We start from the raw sequence: 17,635 nt of genomic DNA on the forward strand, positions 1-17,635 counted from the left end.
ATTAAGTAATAAAAAAAATCTGTTTATGTGCATAAAGATGAGTTACCACCAGGTGGCCTCTTATCCAAACCAAAGATCTGTCAGTTGGGCTCCCTGACTAATCTATTCTTTCCCTGGGTTTTGTTTTGCATGAGTGTGACAGCAAATCCTAACACAAAACAAAATGTTAAATTGAAAGCTTGCCCTCTGCGCAGAAAAAAGTAATTTTTTTTTTAAGTTCAGACTAAGCTGGATATGTTTGCTGGTTCTGTGTACAGTTCCATTCTGGCCATTGTTACATGACAATGCTTCAGTAATTGTTTTGTTTTTTAAGAGCAGCTTTCATACTTACAAAGCTGCTCGGTAGCCACATTTGAAAAGAATTTCTTTTTCTGATGGGAGCAAACCGAGTAGGAATTTCCTGCCATTTTGTTGCGTTCCTCTCCTTGAGATGGCATCAGTTTGGCTGCTGTCCCGGAGTCTGCAGGACAGATAACAGTGAGCCTTGAGCCTCTCTGAAATTTCTGCAACTCCCTTGCATTGTTTTAAGCTTTTGAACTGACTGACCTTAGAGAGTTTTAGCTGCTCTATGTCTTACAAAATGGGAGAAGTGGGGGTGTCCAGTTGACCTGCAGAGGCCAATTGTTCTGGAATATGATGTTTCATCACTATAATTGATGTTAAAGTTGTACATAAGAAGATTGCACCGCTGAAAAATGATGATGATGATGAGTTGATAGGTGAGTAAGGGAACAGGGAATGATTATCTGTTCAGCTTTGTGTAATATTCAGTCACTTTTACCTCTGCACACAATCAAGCCGGTCTCAGTCGTTTGGCCTTCGATCCATTCTGGCAGTGTGGTGAAAGCATGGGCAGTTTTGGAAGCATTCTGCTGCACATGACCCACAGTGTCTCTGAGGCCCAATAATTACCAAGAGGTCCACTGGAAGTGCACAGTGACCCAGAAAAAAACATTAAAATTACTCTCTGGCAAGACTAACCCACATCACAAGGGCAAGCAGACTTTTGAAAATCTTACAGCTGTGAAATGAGAGCGGAAGAGAGAGGAAAGTTATTCCATTATCCCACGTGCACCGCCACATGTCTTTGTGGCATTTTTCAGAACAAAAAGGGAAGAAAATGCGAGACTCATTTTAGACATTTGATGCAGAAAACTGCCGCGCTGAAACCGCTTTGCAAACAGCTTAGCGCTGGAACCAAAATGCTCTGCAGCAGCATGAAATCTGTGCGTTTTTATGCTAATGTTGTGAAAAAACAGACACCGAGTGCATACACACACAGAATCAGATCAGTACTGTAGTGAGGCTACAGATGCAGATGTGCTCAACAGGAAGTCCCGTGTGAAAGAGCTGAGCAGAAGTGAAACAACTACAGACATGCTGCTGAGGTGAATGTGGTGAAGTTAAATGTCACGCCATACCAGACAAATGTTGATGAACGTTTTTGGTCAATGATTCCTTTTTTTCCCTTGTGAACAGAATTACCTCATAAGACTTTAAATTTTAAATCCACCTTTTGAACCTGATAAGAGCATTTTTTTTTCTGACGTCATTTTGTGACAATCACTAGGATCCCGGTATGAGGGTGGAGAGGGGCTTTGTCATGACTGGAATGCTGAAAAGCAGCAAACATGTTACAGTCGATCACATCAAGAATGGCGTGAAGGTGCTGACCTTTGCTGACCCAAAAATATTACATGTTTGTAATTCTTTTCTGACAGCACAAGTGGAAAATAGAAACAAAAAGTTCATGCTACAAGAGCGTGTCGCTGATCAATAGCATTCCTTTCTGTTTGCATGACATGTTTTATGTTACTGTGAAAATATGGCCGCCCGATAAGGTAGTATATGTGCTTTCACCGTGGCATCTATTTCTATGACAACAAAACAAGTCTGTATGTTAGCAAACATACCACTGGCTGTGGAATGTGTGGTATGTGGTAATAGCACCTTTACTTCTCGTTTACTTTTTTTCTCACAAAAACATTTCATATAATTTAAAAAATTTAAAGAAGGATAACCTGAGAAAATAGATTAAAAAAAAGGTTGTTTTTTTTAACAATGAAAGGAATGCTTGGATTTCTTTTGATGAACAAAACACTAATTGATGCTCAAGAACATTTGGGTTATAAAGCAGGACAATGATCCAAAGCACACCATCAAGTTCACCTCTGACTGGCTGATGAGGAGTGCTCTAGTCAAATTAATCACTTAATTAATAAATTAATTCATTTATTAACGATGTTTGTGATGCTGTGGCAAAGCCTTCTCGCAAAGTCAAGAATGAATCTTTTTCTGTTGTTAAACAGTATTTGATTACCTGAGATATCTAAGTGGGACAACAAAGCGAAAACAACAGAAATTTCTAAGGGAGAGTTCGTTCACAACACTGTGGTAAGTAAAGGAAAACATTTTCCAATTTAAACACAAGGGAAAAGTGAAAAGGTTCAAATTCAATACCCTACTAAGTGTGATTTATACAAGTTCACTTGGAAATAAAGCAGATATTTATCAGCACTTGACACGAAGAACCTTGCATTCTTGCTGTGGGACCACAATGTCTGTGGACACTTTCATTCCACTCTAAAGCCATACTTCACTCTTTAGAATAAGATGTCGTTTTTTTTTTTTTTTTTATATACTTACATCTGTAAAGATTTTGATAAATGAGATCAATGTAGGTTTATGGCGTTATGAGAGACGTGAGCTTTGACGTCAGCTGCAACCCTGAGGGCCACTGGTTGACCTTTTGGTTTGGCAGTCACCCAGACATGTTTGTATATGAAGCCTCAGTGCTCCAGGAAATAGCTGGGGTTTTGTCATGGGAAATGTCCCTCGAATCGACTTCTTTCACCGTGTTACTTTGGACATCCAGTCCCTTCTCTCCTGGCCTTTAGGTATTCAAATCTGTCTGTCAGGGACCAGACTTACCCTGGGTTTGACCAAGAGCTTTGAGATCATTACCTCAGCTCATGTAGGAGTTTGTAGGAGACAATCAGTGCTTTTGCATTCCACTCACAGTTCGCCCCACATAGAGAGGGGTTTTGTTTTGACGATGAGCACAAATGTATCTGAGCTGTGTATCAAAAACTAATACCATCTGCAGCATTTTTGAGATAACATATACCCCCCCAAAAAATGTTGATATTCAAACTTTGATATAATCAGTGAGGATTTACTGCGTTGCACCTGAGAAAGTTCGCTTGCATAGAAGAAAGACAAGTCGCTCAAATGTTCAACAAAACACTATAAACATGCACCTTAACAATGTTGTCCCAAAACGGCCTCCAAACTTCTTTCCATGCTTGTGTTTTTGTTTTTGGCTCCAGGTGCAGGAGGAGCACGCCAAGAACACCAGGCACCAGGGCCACACCTGGGATGTGGTCATGCAAAGTGCAGGATGGAATGCATCTGAGGTGACTGATTCATCCTGGAATTTACCTCAAAAGGCAGAAAGAGGAGTCAGCATTAAAGTCAACAAGGCATTAGCATCGGTCTCACCGTCTATTGTATTTCTCACAGGGAGCTCTGTTTTTTGTTTTCATTTCCACCAAATGACTATGTCCTCCGTGCATTCCTGTGTTCCTGGAGAAAGTGATGAAATCAGTGGCACTCCTGTCCCTCCACCTGGTTACCTCTGTTTATATGTCGCCCTGAGAACGCGGTTACTAAGCGTCCAGACAAAACATGCTTTGTGTTCCCAAGCATGCCAGTAAGTGGACAAAAACTTGTCCCTCTCAGACAAAACAGCACACACTATATATATCAATTAATTTGCATGCTTCTCTCACAAATGCCTCTGCCTCTTGTTTTCCAAAGCTATTTCCTGTGATGTCATATATTCAACAGATCTACTTCCTCCCATGCTCCAGTTTATTCAGGGGGTTCTGTGACTCAGGTGTGCCATCTCTACGTGTGGATTTTGAGGCCTCGTTCCCTATCAGTATTGATAGTTTCCAGGATACGCTGCCTGTCTCGTTGGCTTGCGTAATCCTTCTTTCTAAGAGTAGCTGTAGTAAAATTTAATGACTCTTCCCTCAGATAACTGAGAACACACCACTGAAAGGTCAACGGCACAGTTGTGTAATCACTCCATCAACTTTCAGTGCCCGGGAGCCAAGTTTTACATCCCTGTGGCATGCAAACTTGCAAAATATCCATCACTAGGAGCACCTTTTTCTCCCCTCTTCTCTAATTGATGCATTTGATGGATCATATTTCCTTTGCATGCTCTCGGCACAAGACTAGTGCGTCCCACACCCTCAACGGTTTACAGCTAATCCCTGTTATTATCTCAGCAAATACTTTTTTTTTTTCACATGACTGAATAGAGAGAAATGCTGTCGGTCTTCATTTCTGGAATACCCTTTCTCGCTTATCATTGTTTCAGTTTTGTCTCTTTGCTTTTCCGATAAGCCGGGTTCCCTGTTGTTACCTGTGAAACAAATATAGACGTGGTTGTAAACAGAAACTGAGATAAATCGCTACCCCATATATCACACGTTGGTCTAACAGCTTATTGTAGCGTTTCAGAATAGCATCTTTGCTTCATGGTCTGTTTGTTTTTCTGCTGTGCTTCCGGCTGTGGTTTACGACTATTTTAGTTTAGAGCCGAGGGAAGACAAAGCTTTTCATTTAAAGGTCAAACTGTAAAATCAAAGGAAGAAGTTGTACAATGCAACATATTATTCTTTAAGCATTTTTACAATGTGTTACATGAGCTCAAGTTAGTTTGATTCCCATTGGAGGGTTTTCCAGAAATTGTCATTAGCCAGAGTCTTACATTAACTTTAATGATTTTATTTGAACTAACCCACCTTTTTAAATCGTGAAAATATGACAACTGTCCAATTTTTATTTTAATTGGATGCATAAGTTTTGATTTATAGAGAATTTTCTCTAACCCACATTATCACTTTTATGCATACAGACCCAAAATGTGTACACACCCTTCATCTGGTGTGTGATTAAATATTCTTTAGAGAGATTAGGCAACTTTTCGTGGCTATTTATAATTTTCTGTCATATCTGACCACTCTTCTTATCAGATTTGAAAAAATGAATTTAAATTTGCTGTGGAGTGGCACAGTTGTAAAGTCTGTTGCCTTGCAAAAAATAACGACAGCCATCTAAATAATTAATAAGGACAAATATCAGATGTGCTTTGGTAACACGCTGTTGCCATCTTGTTACAGATCTCTGACAAACAATGTGTCTATATAGAGATTAAAGGGCTTCTAAACCAATCAGAGGCAAGCTGGGCAATCAGCCTCGAAAAGAGACATCTGTGAAAAACAACACAAATTCCTCATTAAGTCTTTTAGGGTTTAGTGTCTGTAGTAAGAGTTTATCTCTTTGCTGGCTCTTCTTTTAAGAGCCAGCACAACTTCTATGGCTTGAAATTTCAGGGTATAAATCTGATGGCTGGCTGTCATGAAGTGTCTGTTAACACATTTCTAGCATCTCTCAGGCTTGAGCCAGTTTGGTTTTCATCTGACGTGTGAAACATGGGTATGCTTGGATATACTAACAGGACAAATATTCCAAACGTATATTTATGGTCGGGAACGAAAAAGGAGGCTTATGTTAAGCGTCTGGATTGGCCCTGACCTCAATACTAATAAAAATTTACAGACTATGGTTAAACGATTAGCCTGAGCCTGGAAACCTACAAATTTGTGGAGCGGTCATAAAATCCTGAAAGAGTTATACCTGAACAGAAGCTCGGTGGCGGCAAGATTGTGAGAGAAATTAGAGAGAATCCACAAAAAAAAATAATAATAATAACTTACACACACAACTCATATGTTCATATTTTCAACAATTATCAAAATTGCATGTTGTACAGGAAAAACATGTGTAAGTGTATTTTCTCCTGTGTGATTAGTAAAAGTTTTATGTATTTAACCTTCTCTTTATACAAGTGAAAAATGGGATAGGCTCTGCTGATGTTGTATAACTCTGACTGAAGCTCTCCCAGTTAAAATTTACTGTCTAGATGGTGTTTTTTTTTTTACATAACAAAGAGCAAATAAAGAATTAATTGGCCATAAAACATAGCATGTTTGACTAGAATATTTATGTATCTGTTGCTATCTTTAAAAATGAGAAGGATGTTATATAAATTGTTCTATAGATAACAAGAGATAAAGATGATCTGCACATCATTCCCAAAGTCCATCTGGCTCTTATCACCTTCCGACATCATTTCCTTGACTAAAACGGCCGAGTCGAGGAGTCTGGTCCCCGAAGTATGCCGGCGCTTACTGTAAATGGTATTACGTGCTTAGCACACATCACTCTCCATTAAGTCGTGTCAGTAGTTGCGATGCTGCAGATTTAGGGGAGTTTTTCTCATGTCCACTACTTCCACTAATGGACTTCTGAGACTCTTCAGAAGTGATAAGAGGCAGAGTCAAAGGCTAAGGTACATTTCAGCAGTGATCGAATGGGTCACGGTGACTTCCTGGTAAATATCTCATATTTCTCTGCAGTAGATGGCAGATGAATCTGTCAGACAGTCAGGACAGAGGTCAGAGTGAAGCTGTGGGAAACGTGCTGTGCTGCATGATTCTGTGCGAACTGCTGAAGTTCAAATCACCCTGCTTCATCAAGGGCAAATATTTTGTAGCCAATTTATCATACTTTATAATTATTACATAAAAATGTCCTCCACTATAATTTGGGCTTTGTGGGAGTCGTTTTCTGCGGCGGCAGCAGATATATGGTGTTTAGCAGCTGGAAAATGTAATTATGCGATCATCAGCTACTTCTGGTTAAACGAGATGGGTATTTTTCCATGACTTCTGCCACAAGGTGAAGCCCAAAGCAAAGCCGTATGCGAGGCAATTCTCAAGAAGTGCATGTCAAGTATTTCAAGGCATGGCTGCCTTATACGGGCATCATTCAAAGCTGATTGTCCAGTTTGACAACGTGCAAGATTCCTGCTCAGTTTCTGTTTACCAGGTTGTTTTATTTTAGGAAGGTGGCTGGATTAGACTGTCTCAAAGGATGGGTGGTGCTAACACCCTTCGTGCCATTACAATAAACTGAAAACTGCTCTGTCAGTTGGGAATGATATTTGTCACTGACTTGAGAGATTCCTTTTAGTCCTTATGGAAAATGTTCCCACCTTCCCTTCCCAACCCTACGTCTGTCATTATTTCATCTGGCTAAGATATATTTTTACCCTCTGAAATGTTTTTTTTCAATCTTTTTAATTGACAAAAGTAAACAAAAAATGAATTTGGCTTTGTTATTTACTCCATCTTTTTTGTTTTTGCTGTTGAATCACCACGTTGTGTAGCTTGAACCAAACTTTGGGTCAGAAATCGTCAACCAGATAACAGCCTCATCATTCTTTACAAACCTTAACAACCTGATTAGACTGAACCTCGCCTACATGGTGAAATAAGGAATAATAAGATGGTAAATTAATTGATAATATTAAATGTTAGTAGATTGATTGGTGTCTTATATAAGTTTCTTTAGGTGACAAATTATAATTAATTGATATTAGGTATTGTACATGTGTGTTTTTTTTTAGATACATATATTACCTATTTGTGGCTCAATATTTACATATTTTCCTGTGGAAAATTCCCCTTCGCAGTTGAACACAGACACAACTGGATCTACCTTAACACACACCACATATATCTGACACCAACAATAACAACTTGCGCTTATTTATCATATGTCAGAGTAACTGTATAATCAACAGACATCATTTTAAGTTGAACAACAACACAACGTCACATGCAAAGAGATCTTGTTACACCTGTATTAGGTAATCACAGAGGTCACGTATTGCTCTAAACCCAACAAACCCATATACGGCTCTAGCTGATACAAGCGCTTAAACTCCGCCTGTTAACGAGAAGGATTTATTTTCCTAAGTGTAACCAGGTTTGATGTTTCCACAACAATCCTCTGAATGGATTTCACACAAATACTTGTGGTTTTACAGCTATTAACCACACCTGGTGAGATTTGCTGAAGTTTCAATCAAGATGTAGATTTAATAGTGTGAGGCAATTTTTTTTTATGTGTTTTGACAAGGACTTTATTGTTTATAGTGCACAGTTGGAGAGCAATTGAGTCTAAGCTTAAAAAGTTAAAAATGTACTTTTTAAGCTTAATTTATTACTAATAAATCAGGCATAATAACAGCTACAATAGTACTGACACTGGAAAAAAAAAACATTATTCAATGTCTTCACTTTACACAGGTACAAAAAGTTTGCAATTAGATTTAATAACTGTGGGGCTTTCCCAGATATATTTTATTATTTGTTTTGAAGTGGAAATTACTTTTAACACCCCTTAAGCCTAACTGGTTTCAATTATAAACTTTATATAACTTCTAAATAAAAAATATTTAAAATGTTTCAGAAACTATGCCATCCTATTCCTATATGTAAAACACTTATTTAGATACACAAAAACAAAAGAAGACAAGCACTTAAAGCATGCTGTTGTTAAATTAATACATTTTGGCTCAAGTGTGCATAAATGTACTTATTCAAATTAGGGACTTTTTCGTCGATTAAAGTTCTCCCCATCACTATGAGCCCAATTCAATAAAAAATGGCTTCTTGCACTGTGATAATCTAAATTAAGTAGAAAAGTTTCAAATAACGAAACTGTCTTGAAGCAAGCAGTTAAAAATAACCAAGAAAAACTAACAGTTTTGTCTTTTTGTTAGCTTCCTGACAGCTCATCTCTCTTCAGCGCTGCCTTTGGTTTAACAGGCATGTGGCAGCGGATTCCTCCGTCCAGGCCCTGCGTCAGTCGGGGGGATTCCTTGAGATCTTGCATCTGGGTGCAGCATTCTTGCTGTCCCCTGCGCACGGCCATCGCAACGCTCACAAAACCCAACAATTAGACGGCTGCAGCCACAGACAGAGTTGTTTCCTGTCTTCCAGCTGGAGTGAGGGGTGTGAGAAACACGCTCGCCGAGATCAGAGTTATGGGCACGGAGGCGAAGGGTAGCGCAGAACCAAATATCCCCCGTCCCACAGTGACAAGGGTCCCCTCTTCATCAGACTCTTTACTCAAAAGAGGAGGGGGGCAGGGACAATGGACCAATTCAGAATCTGTTAACAAGAGAGGGCCTTTCTGTAGCAAACAGTAAGCTATGAATGAAGATAAAGATGTGTGGGCTGTGTGATTAAACATGCATCTTCTGTTTAAACAGGATGAGATGAAACAGGTGGGAAGAATATTAACCCTGAAACCACATGTAAACCTTTGAAACTGATTAGGAAGATTATGCTAAAACCCAACAGATGGCAGTAATCCTTGTCTTTTTTTTTTTTTTTTTTGCAGAGTTTTGGGGGTTTTGAATTAGAAAAGGGCCTGTCAGAGGCAGGCGGCCCATCAAAGTGCAGGCACACCCTCAGCGTAGCCATGGATGTTGGGCTGGAGGGCGGTTAAAGCAGTCTGAATTACTGCCAGAATCTTTTCAGCCTTGGGAAAAAAGCAGCGGACCACTGGAAGTTGGACTCTTTCCAGGACATCATTTAAAAAGAGATCATTTAATGTTTACACTCTCTATTTCTTGCTTACATTTCCTTAAAGCAAAAAAAAAAAAAAAAAAAAAAAAAATAGAGTTCCCATTAATCTAACAGGGACATTAAAAAAAAATACAAACTACACATCAGCTAATTTTTTTTTGAAGACTTTGCAGGGAGAGAATAAAAAAAGTGATTCCAAATAATGTACATTTATTTGATTGCTGTAAACTGCAAATGAAGCTTGTTTAGTTATCAGAGCAACAGAGGCAAGTAAGAAATTAAGCCCAGGTAAAAAGACAGATTTATAATTAATAATAATATATCAGAGCACACACGTTTTCACTTATAACTAGCAATCTCATTTTGATACTTCTTGAAGTTTTTACAACCTTTGTTGAAACATCATTAGTTCAGTTCTTTTATTTATCTCATGTTCACAGCAAACTTTCAAACTTCACTTCTGTCTCCTGTTGTTTTCATTCGTCTCTCTTTACTCACCACACTTGCTTTGAATTCACCGTTTAATCTCTCCTACATAAACATGAACTCTTCCAGGCTTCTGCTCTTGCTTGTTTGATCATCACTTCATCGTGTGCAAGCTACTGATTGAAAATCCCATTTTTAAAGTTTCTGAAAGTTTATTTGTAGGGTTGCTGTACACAAATCAAAATTTTCCTCACAAGCAACTGCAACACCTACTGGACTTAGATGGAGGTTGCTACAATTTGAACTTTTAGTTTTTCACCCAAAATAAAGAAAAATGTGCTTTCAAAAATGTGGAACTTTGTCTTTAAACATAAAAACACAGGGTGACGCTTGCGTTTCAATGGAAAGCGTAACATATGCATTAACAAAGGGGTCAACCACAATTGCCTGACCTTTGACTCGGACCTCCTCCTCTCATGCCGCTCTTCATTAAACATCTGAATGTGCAACACGGTTTTGCAGACAAAAGAAGAAAGAAACTTAGACAAATGAGTGCGGATACAAGCATCGCAAGCTTCTGATTACACTAAACCTACCATGGAATGATTTCACCTTATAAAACACTTCTTTTATTAGGTGTAATCATTTGTTTCCTGCCTTTTAGCTCATTTGCAGTTAATACACCCATTCAGCAAAACCACAAAACTCTAATGAGATGACTAAAAGGAGAGGAGGCAAAGCATGCTCCACTGTTTTCTTGGCTCAAAATTAAAGTACCATTTCCCTCCCACATGGTTTTCAAATTTTCTTGCAATCGAAAATCAGAAACGTTCAGTGTGCGCAGCTACTCTGCTTCATTTACTCCAATGCCTCAAAGCAAAGCCATGCGGCCCAGTTAAAGTCCAAACCTAAATCTTTAGCCTGACTAAAAAAATGTTTGCACGTTCTCTGTTCTTGTCAGATTTAAGCAATATAAAATGAGTTTAGGTAAAAGAAAAAGAAAGTACAGTTAGAAATCACCTGTTTTTTTTATATTTATTACTTTAGATCATTTATAAGAAAATAAATAGATTTTACTTAAAGGACCAACTTGTATTCAGTGAGTATCTTAAAAGGTAAAGAAAAAAAATCGAATCATGCTTGTTGATCTGTCACCATGACTACGCAAACAAACACAGAGGCAGCACGGTTCACCAGGTAATCATTAGCACAAAAGCGACCTTTGACCCCTGCCGTGGCTCAGATGGCATTTGATCACGTCTACCTGCTGTCAGCTGAGTCACTGATCCGTTTCGTCCATCCTCCAATTTCCCCTTTTGTGGAGGCGAGAAAGCAACTGGGGCTTTGGTAAAAAGAAAACAATAAATTCAAAGTAAAAAAAATAAAAATAAAAGAAGGCCCATATGGTTTGCTGACATAGTGTGTCTCCATCTGTCCTGTCCAGTGGATGCGTTAGGGGCGGGGGGATGCTACATAACAGGAAACAAACAGAACACAAGAAATAATCAGGAAATTCCCTCATTAAGAGTCTGCCTCAACACACAACGCTGCAACATCATAAAATGACTCCCTGGTGTAGCTGCTGCAAGCCTCTTGTGTTTTCTCCTCTTGTCTTTGTGACAGTAGCTCCATCAGACGTGTGAAGAATCACAGGGGATTTGGTCAGTCATCATCCCCTTTGTTATTTACCCTTTTCACAACTGGTTTCTCTTTATTACAAGGCACGCATGACCATATTTCTTAAACCTCACCCTGCAACTCTTTCTACTTCTCAAGCGCAATGCTCCGATTGAAAGACTTTTTTTTTCCATTTCTCTCCTGACTCAGACATTCCAAACGGATTTCTCGGCTTCCAAGCGTCTCCTCTGTTTCCGTTTCTCATCTTACTCCTGGCAGCTGGCATGTCTTCTTTTATCGCCCCTGCACATTCGTGGTGATTACATTTTCCCTTTTCCGCACTGTATGGCTTTCTCCAACAATCTGCATTTAAAAAAAAAAGAAAAGCGCAGAACAAGATTTAATCTGGTGTTGAATCAACGAAAAAATATATAGATTATGATTGGTCATTTTTAACAACTCAAACAACAGTAATTTGTCAGTGCAATCAGCTCTTTGAGATAAGGCTTTGATGGATGACCACTAGTAGATAGTATGTTACGTTTTTTGCTAAAATATTCCAAAATCCTGGCGTTACTACCTGCAGATGCTATTCAACTCAAAATTAGGCCGCGACAAAGCGTGCACAGTGAACTCAAGAGGCTTAGTTGTCTTTTTTGCAGGATTTAATAAGACAATACCACAGCAGTTCGAAGAAGACTGTGAATAACAGCTGAGAAAACCCTTTCGGTTTCCAAGTCGGTCTGTCTGTGCGCTGTCTGGCCATAGCTAAGCTTGACTGAATCTGTTAATATCACACACCCACAACGGCATCTTCTAAATGTGCATTGTGATGTTTTTGCACTAACTGGACGCATACTGTTCTTCTGAGCTGGCATTGCTAAAATTTTCAGTAGAGCTTTAATTCTGATTTATTATGCATGCAATCACTCTCTTTATGGAGTATAGATTTTTTTTTTTAAATCGCAGAAGCAGGTGTGAGAAAAACTAGATTTACGAACTCTTTCTGTGTGGGAGGTCACGCTACCAGGAAGAGAGGCAGGATGTGGCAAACGTCTTCTCTGCTGCATCTACCTGACTACGGCTTTCATCTTCTCTGTTTCTCATTCCTCTTTTCCTGTGCTGCTGCTGCTGCTGCTCATTTGCACCAGCCCACACAGAGCACACCCTGTGCACCAGCAAAAGAAAATCATGTTCTGCAACTCGTGGAAAAAAAAATTACAAAAGAAAAAAAAAAAAAAAAAGAAAATCAGTTTTGGTTCCAAGATTCTCAGGTATTCGCCAATGTGCTATGTTTGAGATTTAATAGAGGATATAAAAAAAAAATTGAAAACAGCAATTATCTCTGCAGAAATCAGGGTGATAAAACAAAAGCTTACATTCAAGGCAAACAGAGCACCTTGTAAGTTCCCCATGAGATCCCTGTGGAGGATTGTGTGTGTGTGTGTGTGTGTGTGTGGGGGTGTGTGTGTGTGTGTGTGTGTGTGTGTGTGCGTGCGTGTGTGTGTGTGTGGGGGGGGGTGTGTGTGTGTGTGTGTGTGTGTGTGTGTGTGTGTGTGTATGGCTGCATAGTGAGGAAAACGGGCCTTGGTGTTTACAGACAGTAACCAAATGATGTGATGGGAGGCTTTACGTTGAGGATTCTCAAAGAGGCCACACACGGCCTCCCCTTCAGCTCTGTTTGCTTAGTTCTCTTCAGCTCACAAACAGGGCGATCAGCGCCGGAGCTGTTCTGATGCCTTATTTTTATCGCTCCTTCTGAGTTTTTGACTGTGTTGCCAAAAGGATTAGGAGTTTGCCTGTTAATACCACTCAGGCATCAGCCTCGCACGTCATCCCGCTGTCCTGCAGAGAATGACTTCTTGAGCGTGTGTCTGGGCGACGGCTACTCGCTCTTTTATTAGCCACTCACGTTGACCTAAAGAATCAGGTAGAAGGGGCAAAAATGAGTGCTTTTGTAATAAGTACCTGAGTCAACCTTCGTATAATGTTGTACATTATAAAGGTGCGTGCTCTTTCCAGTCAGACTTTAGTCCCTATGTGCTCAGGTCACTGTGAACAGATTAGCAATTACACCAGCATGTAAAGAAAGCCTGAAAGCTGTTACCTTGCTGCACAAATTACTTACAGAGTCAACGAAAGCATGACATCACACTTTCTGAATTTCATTACAGGCCGCTCCTGCCTTCAGCTGAAAAATATACAAACTACTCATTTACCTAAATTAGTGTCTACCATTGCAGGAGCGCAAACAGTTAGTTACAGGCATCAGCTGCATGTTAATTACAAATTGCACAACTTACAACTGTGTTGCAACCCTGCATGAGGCTTCAGAGTACACTGGAAACACCTATACATCGAGGTGAGATTACAAAGTAGCCATTCAGAGACAGAAGCCTGTCATTAGGTGGGATCCTCTTTGTGCAAAAACAATGCTTTGCTGCTAAGAAGCATAAACACAGAATTTAGACAGCCAGCAATCATTCCTGCTGTGGATTCGGTGTTCTGCAGTCTTGTAGATATGGTCCGTAAGGCCTCACCAACTAGACACATTTCCCTAAGAAAGCCTGAAGCTTTTATCAGCAGCCATCAGGCTTTCTCATTCAAAAGTAAAAAAAACATGAAAAACAATCACAAAGCGGTAAAAGGTACACAGAGGTATTTTGAGAACGGGGAAGGATTTAACTTTCATTTACGAAACTGTCTTCACAAAACAACATATTTCAGATAATGGACATAACATGGGACACAACCTTATATATTTACAGAAACCTCCTCATGCTGTATCTTTGTCCAATGTTTTTTTTTTCATTTATTCATTTGTGTTGAAAAAAAGGTGACTTATTTAAAGTTAATCCAGAAAACTACATTTCTTTTACAAATTTAACAAAATATATCTAAATATGCCAGTCCTATCCTCTTTAATTCAAATAGCTTTATCTCGTTGTTTCTTTGTAGCTCTCTACCAGTTTCTGACTTCAATTTGAGGAAAGATTGACCCGCTGCTCACATTTATTTGTGGGACGTTCCAGTTTTTTTGCATAAACAATCCATTTCAAGTCACCATGCACGATTGATATCTAGTTCTGGTATCTGACTCAGCCTAGAACTTTCTTTTCTTCCTACTCGACCTCTCCTTGGTGGACCGACTGGTATGTCTTTAATTGCTGCCAAGTTGCAATCTTCATATGTTAGAGTAGCTGGTAAAACTCTGGACCTAAATTGGACTAAACTGCTGTGGCGTGTTCTTAAACAAGCCATCCAGTGTGGCTGAATGAAAAAGAAAGAATTGGGCCAAAATTCCTCCACTGCGATGGACAAGTCTGACTACAAACGTTTGATGGCAGCTGATACCACCAGTGGGGACTCAAGCAGTGTCTTTTTTTATTTTTTATTTTAGTTATTAATCTACTTTGATAATCAATATTTGACATTGACAGTGTACAAAACAAAACCACACACATAATGAGCTGAATTGTGTCAAGAAAAGTCTCGGAGGTTATCATATTAGGATATCTTGATAAAGCTGTGCAGGTCTCGTAGCGGCTTCAATCAAAGAACAAGATTAAATATTTAACAGAACTGTGTCAAAATGGCAAAACAGAAAACGGCTTGTGTAACAAGAGCTGGTCTTTTTGCTGACTGTGAAAAGAACCAAGCAAGAGAAAAGACGCCTTTCAACAAGCAGACAAAAATCTGTCAGCGTCCCCGTGACAGGTTTACCAAAGGGAGAGATGAAATGCCTAAAAGTTTATATTTAGCCCACTGGTCACTTTTTCCAACTTTAGCCAGAACCTTTTGTTTACTTGACAATCTGTTACCTTCGCAATTGTCTTTAGCAGCTCTATGTATGTTTATTCTGCACGACAAAATCAACTTCATGTATCTGATTGCAAAAAAAGAAAACTGTTACGTAAGGGACGATTTGCAAATTACAAAAAGGAGTCAGATATTGCAACAAACTGAGTTTTGAATATTCTACCCTTGTTTGCTTCACAGAAAACTGTTAGAAAATCTGAGGGACAGATTGTTGAAAACTGGACACAACTGGATGTTCTGAAAGAGCGATGACCACAAACACATCCAAACTGGCTTTGGAAAGGAAAAAACATCAAAGTTCTGGAATATCCCCCATGACTCCTCTTTTTCTTTTTTTTTTTTACAAATTGGTATGGTGTGCTTAAAGCTGAATTTGTGCCATTTGTGATAGACCAGATGATTCCCAGCCAAAATCAAGCTTCAAGGAGTAACAAAGAGTGTTTCAATAGGAAAAGTTATCCAGATATGTCCAGAGCTGTATGTAAGTATTCAAGCTTTTATTTATTTATAAATTTGCCCCTCTCTGAATTCAAGAAAATGTACAATAAATTGTTTTTCCTAATTAAAGTTATGTGCTAAATAATCATTCCATTCAAAGAACAGATGCATGAATAAAACTCAAATGTCAAAATTAAGCTGACATTCATGACAATGATGGGCGTGTAGATTTCTCACCACACCTGCACATACTTCATGTTTATCAGGTTGACTGTACAACAACCTGAAACTCTAAATAAACAACTGAAAGTAAGTTTGTCATATCAACTGATAACATGATTAATAAACTGTTCCTGTTGTGATGAGATTGTGCAAAGGAGCTGAGTGAAACTCCCTTACAATAATTCTACTCAAAGCTGGGACATAAGTCATTTATCACTCTATTAGTGACCTATTTAAACACCCTGCGAGCGCTTTAAGGACCAAACTAAAATGCTAATTTATTGCTCAGGTCTTGTAAAAAGTCTGAACTACATTTTTGGACCTCTTTCCCAACAACGCCTATTTGTTCCAAAGTTTTTTGGTTTTTTTTGCCCTTCTCAAGTCATGACTGAAGGTTTTCATATTTATGCTAGCTACACTTCAGGCTGGCAGGCTAATTCGCTGGTATGTGTTTTTATTATTCCTCTGGGGTCAGGTAGAGCTCCTTCACCAACATGGCTCCTCTGAACTCCAAGCTGGGTTTTAATGGAAGGCCCTGCATGAGAGAAAGGGTCAAGCCTACACAGTAGGCTCAATCAAACATAAGGTAGCAATTTGTGGAGGTGGAACAGACCTTGTGAGCTTTCTTTCTCTGGATGGTAAGGTTTTGGTCTGGCCTGAGGTATCGCCACTCTCTCAATAGTTTGCTATTGAGAGAGTTTCAAGCATGAAGCTGCTATTTATGGCAACAAACTTAGCTTTAGTTTGATAAGATTGAACAAATCCTGCTCTGTCTGCGAGATAACAGCTATGTGGCGCATGTGACCAACCACTCGCTAAGCGCGCAGCCGCAGGCTGTATATCCAGCACAGAGAAAGCTGTTATGCAGGGATCTTGTCTTTTTAAATCACTGTTCCCTTCTATATTTGGTGAGAACAAGAAATAACTTGTTCAACGACAATAAATGTGATGGTTCTAGGGTTGTACCAGTATATCCAATCGAATAAAGCTTACGATTGTAAGCATGAAGAAAAAGAAAAAAATAACATATAGAAATCAAAAATAACAGGTATTAGTTGCCCATAAGGTTTTGCGGCCCAGACATTGGTCAGTGAAGCCTCCCGGTTTCATACTTGTCTCTTGAGGACTTGTGTCAATAAACACCAAGTCATCCTCACATCGTCACTCTTTGCGATCCATGAATACCAAGCACGCTTTCTTGATTAGGTTGTATGTGAAACTGTTATATAACCAGCAACAGGAACATCCGAGCATTATGCTTCACTTTTCCAATCATACCAGAGCGCATTAAAAAAGTTGTTTGGTGGGATGCCATGAATTCCTATTCGATGACATGCAGGTTCAATGAGAAGAAACAACTCTCCCACAGATAAGAAAAATGCTGCACGGGGAACTCTTGTACCTTTGGGCCATCTTTCAATCCAAGAGTAGCGTGTGGGAAAAACAGTCTCACCTAAGATAATGTCAAACCGAAAGTAAGCAGTGAGAAAGGAAAACACATACCAACGACAACATCCAAGAAATTTATTTTATGTTTTGAGATGTTTAGAATGCTTTTATCTTTGTTATAGATAAAAACTGAGTGCTCAACAAGG

The sequence above is a fragment of the Poecilia reticulata genome, chromosome 8, assembly GCF_904066995.2.
Source record: "Poecilia reticulata chromosome 8, P_reticulata-male-v2, whole genome shotgun sequence".
Classification (NCBI taxonomy): domain Eukaryota; kingdom Metazoa; phylum Chordata; class Actinopteri; order Cyprinodontiformes; family Poeciliidae; genus Poecilia; species Poecilia reticulata.